Here is a 12038-nt window from a genome sequence, read left to right as displayed (position 1 = left end):
CCCCGGCGGGCCAGCCCCGGGCGGTCCCTGTGTGTCCCCGGTGTGTCCCCGGTGTGTCCCTGCCCGCCGCCCGGGCCGCCGCTCCCCTCCCGCGCCCGGGCCCTTTCCGTACGGCCCGCGCGCCGCCGCCGCCCTCGCACTGCGCAGGCGCCAAGGCGCCCATTGGCCGCCGGCCGCTCCTCCCCGGCCGCGCTTCCCCTCTGGGCCCGCCTCCCTCCCGGCCCGGCCCCGCTCCCGCCGCTCCTCCCCTTCCCGTCCCCTCCCCGCCCACCGGAGCGGAGCACCGCCCGCCGCTCCTCCCAGGGCTGACGGGCCAGCGGGTGTCCTTACTGGGCTGGGTGTCCCTTGGAGGGCCGGCCGCCACAAGTGGTTTGTGGCCACCTCGCACATGAGGGCCGCCACCATCTTGCCGCTGCTGTTGAGCCGCCTCCTTGTGCTCACGGGATTGTGGAATCATAGAATGGCTTGGGTTGGAAGGCACCTTAAAGATCATCTACTTCCAACCCTCCTGTGGTGACTTCAACTACACTAGGGTGTTCAGAGTCTCATTCAGCCTGGGCTAGAGCCCCTCCCGGGATGGGGCATCCAAAACATTGCTCTTCAACCTGTTCCGTCCCTCACCACCCTCACAGAAAAGAATTTTTTTTTCCTTAATACCTAATCTAAACCTGCTCTCTTTGAAGTTGAACCCATTCCCTCTTGTCCTGTCACTACATGCTGTTATAAATTGTCTTGCCCCATCTTTCCTGTAAGTTCCCTTGTACTGCAACTGTCCCCCACCTCTCTCTAGTGTCTTTCTTCTGGACTTCACCTGAACCTCATTTCCCTTCTCCTCAGCTTTCTCAGTTCACTTATTCCCATGTTCCCCGACAGAGATGGGCATGAGGTTCTCCTGGTCTTTTCTGATGCCTTACAGATCCAGATCCAACCTTCCTCTGTCTGTCAGGAAATGCTCGTATCCCCCAAACACACACAATTCTCATCAAGCTTGGGAAGTGGTGTTTAGTGCATTTGAAATTCAAGCTAGGTATCACTCCTAGCATTTACTGCAGCATCTCCATTGGGTATGACAATCACCACAGAATGGGAGCCAGGGCAAAACTCCTAAAACCAGTGCCTGGCATAACTTAGCTTAAAGGGCATATTCTGCACATAGTGGCTTCTGGATCTTTTTTTAAAAAAGTGTTGTATTATTTTATATTGCCATTCTTTGATTTTTATTTCAAAATGAATGCTTTTCCAGTTTTGCCTGGATTTTGGGTCAAAATAGCAGCAGTGCACGAAACTTCCTTCTAGTAAGAAAGTTGCTATAAAAAGTTTTGCTGTTGCTGCTACAGCTTGCTCTGAAAGCTTTGCTGTGATTTAAAATGCTTCATTTGCTCCTGTGTCTGTAAGAATCTCTCATTTCCTTCTTTAAATTCCTGTCTAATTAAAAAAACAGTACATCATGGTTAAATAAAACTGTACCCAGGATAACCCTGATTTCCATATGCAGATTTATCTGCACTGACAGCCCCCTCTCCCTCTCTTAGTCTTTCTGTTTCCTCTCCCTCCCTCACTCTCCCTCTTTCTCTTCCCTTCTCTTTCTCTCCTTGTCTTTTTGTCTCTTTATGTCTATTGCATTATGCCTGAATAATTTTCAGTCTTTTTTTTTTTCCTCCCCTCTCGCATGCACATGCTAAAATAACTAGACAAAGATGCAAGGTGGTTGCTGCAGTCCCTGTCTCTAGGACAAAACCGAGAAAGCTTGTGATTGCATTGCCACCTTTCCTTTTTTTTTTTTCCCTTTTTTTTTTTCTTCCCCAGCCGTTCTCGGTGATTAAACTTCCTCAGGATGGGGAAGAAAAAGGAGCTGGAAATGAAATAGGGTTGAGGAAAAATCCCATTGCAGCAGCTGCAGCCAGTGGTGTCTGCTGCCAGATGTGCGAAGGTTCCTGGGGTCCTTGTCACTAAAAGGCAATATTCAAATATTTGGAGACAAAAGCTGCATCCTCAGTGATCATTTTCTTTATTTAACATGGCAGCAGGCATCGTGTGGGGAAAAATCAACATGCTGGATGGTGAATCGGACTTTTCTCCTTTCTGGGATGAAAGGATGTTATCTATCCCGTGCCAAGAGGGAACTGAGGTAAGAGAGCTGATCCAGCTCGTTTTTTTTTTTTTTCCTAGTATATTTCCTAAGCATCTTTTCTGAAACAACCCATATATATATGTGTGTGTGTATGTGTGTGTGTATACACACATTTCTATATTTGTATATTTGTGTATTTGATTTCAAGGCAGTGAGTGGTAATGCTTTTTTTTTTTTTTTCTGCCTTCACATCAACCCAGAGAAAGTTAATTCACAATATATATTCAGAGCTTGTTCAGAAGGGTCGTTTTGTGGGATTTTTTTTGAATACGTTTTTGTTTCCAGAGAAGACTTCAGCAGTGACATCATGGTCGGCTGCTGATATTAAACCCTATTTTCAAAGACTGTAAAAAAAAAAAAAAAAAAAGCCAGTAACTTTGTGATAAGAAATTGTGCAGGAGATTCATATGCTCTATTTTTCAGTTGCACTCTAAATATTGGAAGTCTTATTAAAGCGATAGTGAGAATTTTTTATTATTATTTCTAGCACAGAAGCGATGAATGCTGCATAATTAAGTACAGTATTTAATTTGGCTGTTGTGAAGCAAAAGAATAAGGTAATAATTTTTATTGTACTAATCAGACTCAAGATGTTCTCTGTGTTAATTGGGTTAAAAAAATTGCAGTACTTATTAGAAATTCTAATTTCACAATGCAGCACTGACAATAAGCTCAGCCAGTGAATTATTCACATCTTTAATTTGCTCTCTTAATGACAGTGTTCTGTAATCAGAGTGCAGCGACTGCTTCCTATGCATTATGTATGATGTTCAGGACTTAAATGCAGGACATTATGAAGCCTCTCAGTGGCTCAGTAATTAGTTTTCCACAAGACAGGGCTTAGATATTCACAGATAAAAGTCTACAGCTGAGATAATGTTAAGGTGGTGACTCATGCTAACAAAAGCAGGGAAGTTCAAATTTAATGCTGAAACTGCTCTCCATTCTCCCTCATTGTGCGTAGGTGCAGGGGGAGGGGAAGAAAGTCTTCAAAACCAGCCCGCCATGGTGAGTACATCGCGGACAGCCCGAAGGGGCAACCCGGGGGCTCCTTTCACTCCGGGACCGTGTTTTTGGCAACTTTACTGATCGGAGGGCGGAGACGGAGCTGGGTTTGGTGCCTCTTTGTAGTGGTTGTGAAAAGGGCAGCAATGTACACACTATCAGAGAGCAATCGTGTGTAGGTGAGATGTATTTTAAAGGATTTCATTTGAAGCACTGACGTCCCTAACTTTGTCAAATTACGATGTCTTGAATGGGAGCTACTTTGATATGTGTAGAAAGTTTGAGAACACCTGATACTCGCTATATTGCTGTTGTACCTATTTCAGCTGTCATGGTCTTTATACATTTTAAAAACTTTATTTTCTAATAGTTTAGTTTTCACCGTCCAAAAGATGAACTGTGATGCAGGTTTGTTCTTTTTTCCTTGGATTTACCTGGTGTTAGATCAAGTGATTTAAATGTAGGGAGTAAGTATGACTATGTAGCTTTCCTGCTTCTGCATGCTGCTTATTACAGAATAATAGGCAAGAATATTGAAATGAAGGTGGAAAATTACAGGTTTTCTACACTTAGTTGCTAATCAGACTGGGAGCTATACATTTTTCCTGTGTTCTCACATTAAGGAGACATTTTTATTGGAAACAAAATAACTGACTAGAGAAGGTTCTTTACTTAGGGTTAACTCTCCAAAGACTTGTGGCCTTTATACAGGATTGTGATTTTAATTATTAAAGTTGATCTTCCAGTAAAAAAGTTTTAGGCTTAAATTAAAAATAAGCAAAACACTAAAAATCCTCACTTAATAGTAAAGTAGAGATATGAGAATAAGAATTTGGAGTACATCTAGCTTTTTAAAGCAAAATATTGTAAAACTATTTCCTTTAAAATTTTCAGCAGAGTCTACATCTGGAATTCAGTGTTATTAGCATCTGTTGCTAGGGTTGTCTGGCCTCAAGGCCATGGGACATGTTACTAAGTAATTCCTCTTAGCAAGCAAAATCCTATATCCTATAACTGGATCAGACAGTCATTGTATATAGTCCGGTCCTGAAAGTTGTTATCATTAAACTGTTGAATAAAAAAGCTGCAGTTTGGATCAATGTTGCCAGGTGGTTCATGGATTGTATCAGAATCCAGGTGATGGTATACATGAAGAACTTGGTCTTTTCCAGAAAAAAGACTTTTCTTCCAGGTCAAGATCCCACAGCAAGTGGGTCACTACACAGTTACATTTATTCAGTCACTTCAGCATGGAATCATACAACTGAAACTTATTCCCAAAAGGTGTCATACCTCCCTTCTCACTCTTCCTCCAAAGCCACAATCAATAAAAGTTGTCTTTTTAAGTAAGCACTTGCCTGTCTGCCTAAAGATTTGTTATGATTACTTACCTGAGTAAGTTATCCATTCCAGTATTTTACTAGTCTTCCCATTAGAATGTTTTCTGTGCTTTCTGATCTTAAACTTAACCTGCTAAAAGTAAATTAGTTGAACCCATTAGCTTTTGTTAGTTAGTAGTTATAGGGATATTTATTTTCCTCTTTTCCCAGACTCTTACAATTTTAAGATTCTCAGTCATGTTTCCACTGTGTTATTCTTTTAAACAATACCTGGTTTTTGTTTTCTTTTTTATAGAAAAAAACCCCAATATTTTTCTTGTATTTCTTCAATTCTTGTTATTGTGCTCTGGACTCTCATTATTTCTACTTTCTTGAAATGTAGTATTATGGACTTAGACACGATTTCAAATGCCATATAAGTTCTATATTTTCAATTAATGAATTGTGGTTTGTCACTTCCTAAGAAAATCTAGTTTCCCTAAGAAAATTTTAGCACAATGACTTGTACATGGTGGGTACAAAGACATCTGTTAACCCAGGATTCAGTCTAGGATGTCTACAGTACAATTGGAAAAGGTGCAGCATGTGTTTGAACAGGTTTTTAATTCAAGGATTTATGCTTCTAGCAGGAGTCTTCATGGATATTGTTTCCAATATCCTTATCTCACAAGATAAGTACCTGTGACTGACCTGATTAGTGATGTCCAGATGTGAGCTATCAAACTGTAAAGAATATCTAAAGTGTTCAATCCTCAGAGGATTGTTTAAAGTTGTAGAAATACTGTTGCAGAGTAAAAATTTTATAACAGTGCCTGCGTTAAAGTAGATGGGTGACTAGAAGTTAAAATCTGAACTTTTCCAGTCAGATTGGACAAGGTGAATTTGAGACATAGTTACAGGTAGGTGAGAATACTTTTTACACAAGTGGCTAAGGTGTTACTAGCAATCAAAAATTACAGTTCAGGGTTAACTGTGCAGCAGTATTGTTTTAGGTTAAAAAAAAAGAGAAACTTTTAGAAAGTTATCCCACTCTAACTAGCCTAGTAGATTGACTGCATCTGAGCTGTGCATCCAGGAAAGGGCCAATTGTTGTCCACCCAATCTGTTAGAATAAAAGTGGAGGTCCATTCAATTTTAGCTCAGAGAAAGGAAGGGCCCAATATCTTCCCTGTGTCAGAGGAAGATGGTTCATACTATGCTTGAGTTGTCATGGCATGGGAGAACCCCACTTAGGAAGTCAAAATGGATATCATGTGTCTGAAGAGTAAAAGATGACTGGCTATTCTTCCAGAGGATCAGGTTTAATATGTTAAAAAAGACATAGGGATAACAAGAAAAAATTTAAGAACCTTTATGTGGTTACACAGGCATCTAGTTCATATATGTGCAATGTAACCCTTTTACCATCCTCTTACTGACATGTGACTTCTCTGTTTAGAAATATTGCAAGACTTTTGGAGCGATCTGATTCATATTTCTTTATTTGTTTAAATATCAAAAACAAAAAAAAATTTCAATTTTATTGAAAAAAGTTAAGAAAAATCCATCCATAGTATACTTCCAGGAACTGTATTTTGTACTTTTGTTTTTATTGCTCCAGGCTTAAGTACCATTATAAATATTAGGCTCTGAAGTGGTATGATGAGTTAAATATTTCTAAATGTCTTCTCTTAATCTAGCCTAATAATGCAGTCTTTTCATATGCATAATTCCCATGAAAGCCAGTGGGAGTACTACATTATAGAAGGAATAATAGATACATATGCCAAGATGTCTTCATTCTGAGTCATTGTTTTAACTTGATTGACAAAGAGGAAAGTTGACTAAAGGAAATATATACTGAGAGTGGAAAGAGAGTTATTGATAGTATTTTTAATTCCATATTGATCTGTTTCACCACTGAAGCATATATGCCAGTAGAATGACAGTAGTCAGAAAATCTGATAGAAATCTCAAATGAATTTATATTCACTAATGCATTCTAGGAAATATTTCACAAGTAGAACATATGCATTCTAGTCTGTAAAATTCCATATAATTGACTCACTACTAAGAATTCCAACCTATATATAAACCTATGTATATATTATGTAAAATAGAATAGCAATAAATATTCATAGTATAAACCAGTTTGGGCTTTTTTTTTTTGGAAAGTCAAGGTGGAAATTACATAATGTACTGGATGAGTTCAAATACTCAATCTTCTGGAAAATGTAAATCCATAAAACTTTGCAGTTCTTATCAGTAGTAGCCCAGAAAAAATAGTAATAGGAATACTTAATACTGTACAAAAGCATCTCACTGCTTCCAAGTGGCTTTTCTTCTGTTGTTATCATTTATACATATTTTCTGTACTGACTCTCATCCCAGGAACTATTTCATATCCTCATTAAACCTGAGTTTTCTTTTCCTGTGTGGTGATTTTTCAGCCTTTCTTTTTATGCTTTTCCCCATGCTCTTTTTGAAGCTCATGAGGCTTTTGCAATTCCCAAAGCATCCCTCCTTAAAATTCTTTTTTTGTTTCTACATGTATTTGCAACAGTCCTTGCATATCACAATCTTCATATCACACTATCTTTTTTTCATTGTTTTCTTGTAGTATCCCATTTCTTGTCTCTTGCAGTATTTAGATTGCAAGATCATTGATGGAAGGAAGGTTTTGTTCTGTGCTTGTAGAGAGGACAAAATAAAAAGGGTTTATACTCTTTCTAATAGTAGGAATCCAAAAAGTGTGTGAAGTTAATAATTTTTACTGCCATCCTTCTAATCCCTAGTAACACAGGGTTTTCAACTCTTAACAACTTCTTTGCAATAGAATTTCATCTGAATTCTGGGAAGTTGACAGGTTGACAAGAAAACTGAGAAATAAAGGGGCCACCTGCATCAGAGCAGAAATTATCCTCAAAATATTTCTGTTCAGTGCCCTCTTTTTACTATCTTTGCTTCTCCAATATAATACTTTGTCAGAGAGACCCTAGGTCCAATATAATTATTCAGAAAGCTTTTCATCTCTCAGGTACATAAATTCTTTCTGGTGTGTGGTACACAGCGACAATACAGACTCTGTTGGTCCAGATGAACGATTGTGTCAGTCCAGCTGTAGACTGAGGGTTTGGAGTTTATTTTCAGAAGGAATAGCTTTAGCTGAGAGCAATTGTAATGCAGCTGTCTATCAGCATTTTGGTGTCCTGTGTTGTTAGTATCAAATATGGAGATGTACTTGGGGAAGAGGAAGGCACAACTGTGCAGTCCAATATGAAGCTTAGCATGAAGCTCTGGCTAAATCATATTGCAAATTTTTTGATGCCAAATTTTTTAAACCAGAATATTTGCTTTTCCACCACTTCATGATTTTTTAGTTGACATTATTTGAATGAAGGCAGTTAATTTGAAAATGGTGGAGTTCTCTAAGTCCAGCTATTACTCTCCACCATGCACTGTCTAGTGTTGGGACAAAAGGCTGGGCTCCCACTTTGCTAGTCAGCAAAGCTCTTTCTCCTGACTTATCCAGAGGCTGTAAGTTTAGAAAGCAGATCAATGTTTTGTGTGGATGTGAATGCAGATGTCATACAAAGGCCTCAGTGTAAACCATATTTTCAAAGATGTGTATAAAAAGCAAAATATCTAGTTTTGAGCAGTGTAATTTCAGAATTACAGAAATCATTCAAGAAAGTGGATTTCCAATAAGCTTCAGCTATTGGACCACACTATTTTGTCCATTCTTGTGCAATCTCAGAAATATTCCCTTTTCATTTTCTCAGTGTTTTGTGCTCTTTGCCTCAATGTAACCTGACCAAAAAAAAAAAAAAAAAAAAAAAAAAAAAAAATCAGATGACTATTGGATACTTAGCATAACTTCAAAGATTTTGTATTTAAAAATATGTTGATTTTTTCCCCTCTGAATATTACAATAATATTTATATAGTGGAAGGAAGAAAGTGCTTTGCGTATCTCAGGTCCTCCTTTATCAACTCAGGAAACAGAGATATAATTAGCAAAAATGATTCAAAGGTGGTGGCTCATATTCAGTTTCTCACTCTGCATAGTTCATCTACATGATTTCAGGAACTCACTTCATTCTTGCATCTCCATTCTTCAGCTGTGTAATAGAAAATGAAATCTTCCTACTTTTCACAGAATCTACAGCTCAAGTCTCTTTGGACAGTATGAATTTTCATGCAGGTTTTGTCTCTTAGTATGTCATTAAAGCACACCAGTGACATCTTAGGACTGTTTAAAGACACTGGGAGGGTCCTAGATATTCTAGGAGTTGAGCAAATGTATAAAACCAGGTTGGTGTGAGCGAGTATGGAGTGTTTCTAGTGGTCATTCTAAAGTGTTTCTAATGGTCATCATAAAGGAGTCTGCTGAGCATCTATGTTGTGAGATTCTTAAAAGCAGGTGGGAAAAGAGTTGATTTTTAAAATGATAGACACTTTGCAGAAGGGGTCATTTAATATGCTGTTTGTAAAGCATCTTTTATATACAACATCTTTTTATAACTCTATTTCAAGATTTGCAAGAGAAATTTATCAAAATACTAATTATTAGAAGGAGCTCTGCATTGAAGCCTTCAAATTCAAATTGTGTTCTTTAGTTTTATTTTGCTTTTTATTTATTTTGGCCATGTTTTTGTGTTCATGTTTTGCACACCTTTAATGTGATTTCCCATTGCGGTGCTTCTTAGAGCTTGGTAGGAACACCATCATATATCCCTGAAGTTTTGCCTCACCCATTTAGATTTCATTAACCATGGTACTTATTTCAGTGTGTGGGATAAGGCCGTCTGAACCATGTCATAAAACTAATTTTTAGCTACATATACTGAAAATGTATTTATAAAACTATTTCCTATTAAGTTTGTGGGGTTTGTGTTTGGTTGTTTTTTTTTTCTTCCCTTGCAAAAAGTGAGTAGTGAGGAAAGGATGACCTTTCTCTTTAAAGGCATTCTGAAAAACAACAGGAAGCACTAAAAGTAAAGGCTTTTAAAAATGTACCTAGAAATCAGTATAGGTAGTCCAAATATGAGCTGTTAGCCAGTACACCAAGAACACTGTATACAGATACTGTTTTTATCAGTTGATGCAAAGTCTTTGCTAAAGTAAATGAGCTTGCGGTTCATTTTGCAGATGTCCTGGCTACCTAATTTGTAAAACATGGGTGTAAAATGATGTAATCTTTGTTTTGACAGGAGCAACTTAAATAAATATAGCTGAAACAGCTATTCTGGCTGAAGAGTTCATAATAACAAACTTTAAAATGACTGTACAAAAGAACTATTCTGCAGTGTCTGTCAGTCATGGATAAAAACCAGAAGAGTTTTGTTCCTCTATCTGGTATCTAACCTTTGAAGGCCTCAGTCTGTATGATAACTGCAAATAATGCTATTGTGATGATCCTGTCTCCTGATGTCCATGGTAGGATGTGAATAGGAGTTGTATTATTCTTTGTCAGAGAAAGGTTTTACAAGAGAGAAGGGTGAGGATGATGTTTGATGACGAGGTCTGAAATCGCGAGGGAAATTTCTTTCTGGCAAGAGAGAAGAGGAAGTTTGTCTATCTGAAGTAGTTTTCACTTTGTAAAATCACTTTAATTTTATTATGTCTCCACTATTTTTAGTAAACACACACAGAGAAGCTGAAAGGAATTATATATATATACACATATATATAGAGAGAGAATTCTTAGGTTTCCTGATGAGAGTTTTGTGTTGTAATTTGCCAGGTATGCTTGTAAGACTTCAAAGTACATTAAACTTTTCTTGTTGTCGGTCTGATGTGAAGTTTCAGCTTGGAGCAATGAAAGTAGAGAGTAATGAGAATAAATTGACAGCTGTCTCACAGCAAGCTAAAACTAGAGAAATGAAAATACATTATCATGAAAATGTATTGGAAAATGCATCTCAAATTAACTACTGGGCAAAAGTAATGAATCATACCTAATTGCATGTTGCATATTCTAATAGATTTAACAATACTTACAAAATAAGGAAAATTAAAATTATGCAATGGTGTCATATAACAGATTAGGCCTAATAATTTCAAGCAGGTTGGTAAAAGCTGTAAAAATTGTTCTGTAATTACATTTAGAGTTAGGTGCTTTTAGTCAACCTTATCCACTAAAACAACACTCCAAAGATATTGTAATTTATCCCATTCTCAGACTGATGTGATTTTCAGTATATGGCTATCCTTTGTGGACTAAATTAGAAAAATAACCTTTCCCACTTCAACACTGACTATAAATTCAAGCTGAACATTTCAGGAGGTGGTGAAAGCTCATCTCAGAGGGAGAACTGAGTAAACAGACCTCTCTTATCACTATATCTTTGGGAAAAAAACAGGTTTTCAGAGGTGCATTGAATGAATGGTATTTGTGTTTCACCAAGGAATGAATTAAAAGTAGCCCTCACCACTCTGAGCACGTATGGCTGACCCTTGCACTTTGATGGGAAAAGTTCTTGCATAGTCCCTTGTCCTGGTGCATGAACAAATATGGTTGTTAGTAAAAAAGCCAAAAAACCCCTTTCAACCATTTTCAATAGTGAAAATTTACAGTTTTATTTCAGTGTGGACAGCTGCTCACTGAGGCAGACATTTGAATAGACAGATATTTGAGGATAAATTCTTCCTACAATAATAAAAGGAAAAGAGATTTTTTCATTTGTTTGGCATAATGAACACTAGAGAAAACATTGTTGGTTGAAATGATGAAAATAGTTTTGACCTCATCTAGAGCCTATCTAAGCTGAATTTTAATTTTTTATGGAAGGTATGATATCAAAAATTGTGCAGAAAAAATTGAAAAGAAACCCAACAGGAAACTCACCAAGAAACTTGAAAAAGAATGCATTTTGCTGTTTGACTGTCATTCAGATTTTTTGGGTATTTACCAATAGAGAACACCTTTATATTCTCAATAAAGCAGCTGGACAACAAAAAATTGCCAGGTTTTTGGAACAGAATGTGTTGGAGAACTTACAGTGAAAGTCTAGCAATTTAATTAATTAGATTTATTTTAGAATTTTTTAAAAAATAACAGCTGATTATTTAGTAACAGCAGTTTGAGATACTTCAAGATCAGGTTTTCTGAACCTTTCTTTTCTGGAAATTGATAATTGTTCCTGAAATTTTAGAATTCACATTTTTGACTGCTTTTGAGTATTTTGATTTTATGTATTTAGCTGAGTTATATTTTAGATATTCACTGTAGAGCAGGGAGCGTTTTTACATAAATGTTGCCAGTAATCTTTACTAATTGAATAATCTCTTGTATATAGCACAGGGGTTTAATTTTTTGAAATCAATACTGTATCTTAATACCTCTTAGGGCAAGCTATTATTAGCAGGAAATCAGCTATATATATGAGATAATCACAGTTACACAAAAGCCACCTATCCATTATAAATAAACAATATGAAAATTAACCCACAAGATTTTTCCTGACCCTAAACTGAGGGTCAATCAAGTAGATTGTGTTATATTTGAAGTACAAGTACACTGGCTAGGATCTCAAAAATACTATCACTGAACTAGCAATTTATTTTTTCCAAGCTGATGTA

This window comes from Zosterops lateralis, assembly GCF_965231275.1.
Source record: "Zosterops lateralis genome assembly, chromosome: 3".
In the NCBI taxonomy this organism is placed as follows: domain Eukaryota; kingdom Metazoa; phylum Chordata; class Aves; order Passeriformes; family Zosteropidae; genus Zosterops; species Zosterops lateralis.
The sequence above is the reverse complement of the archived record's forward strand: the minus strand, read 5'-3'. Positions refer to the sequence as shown.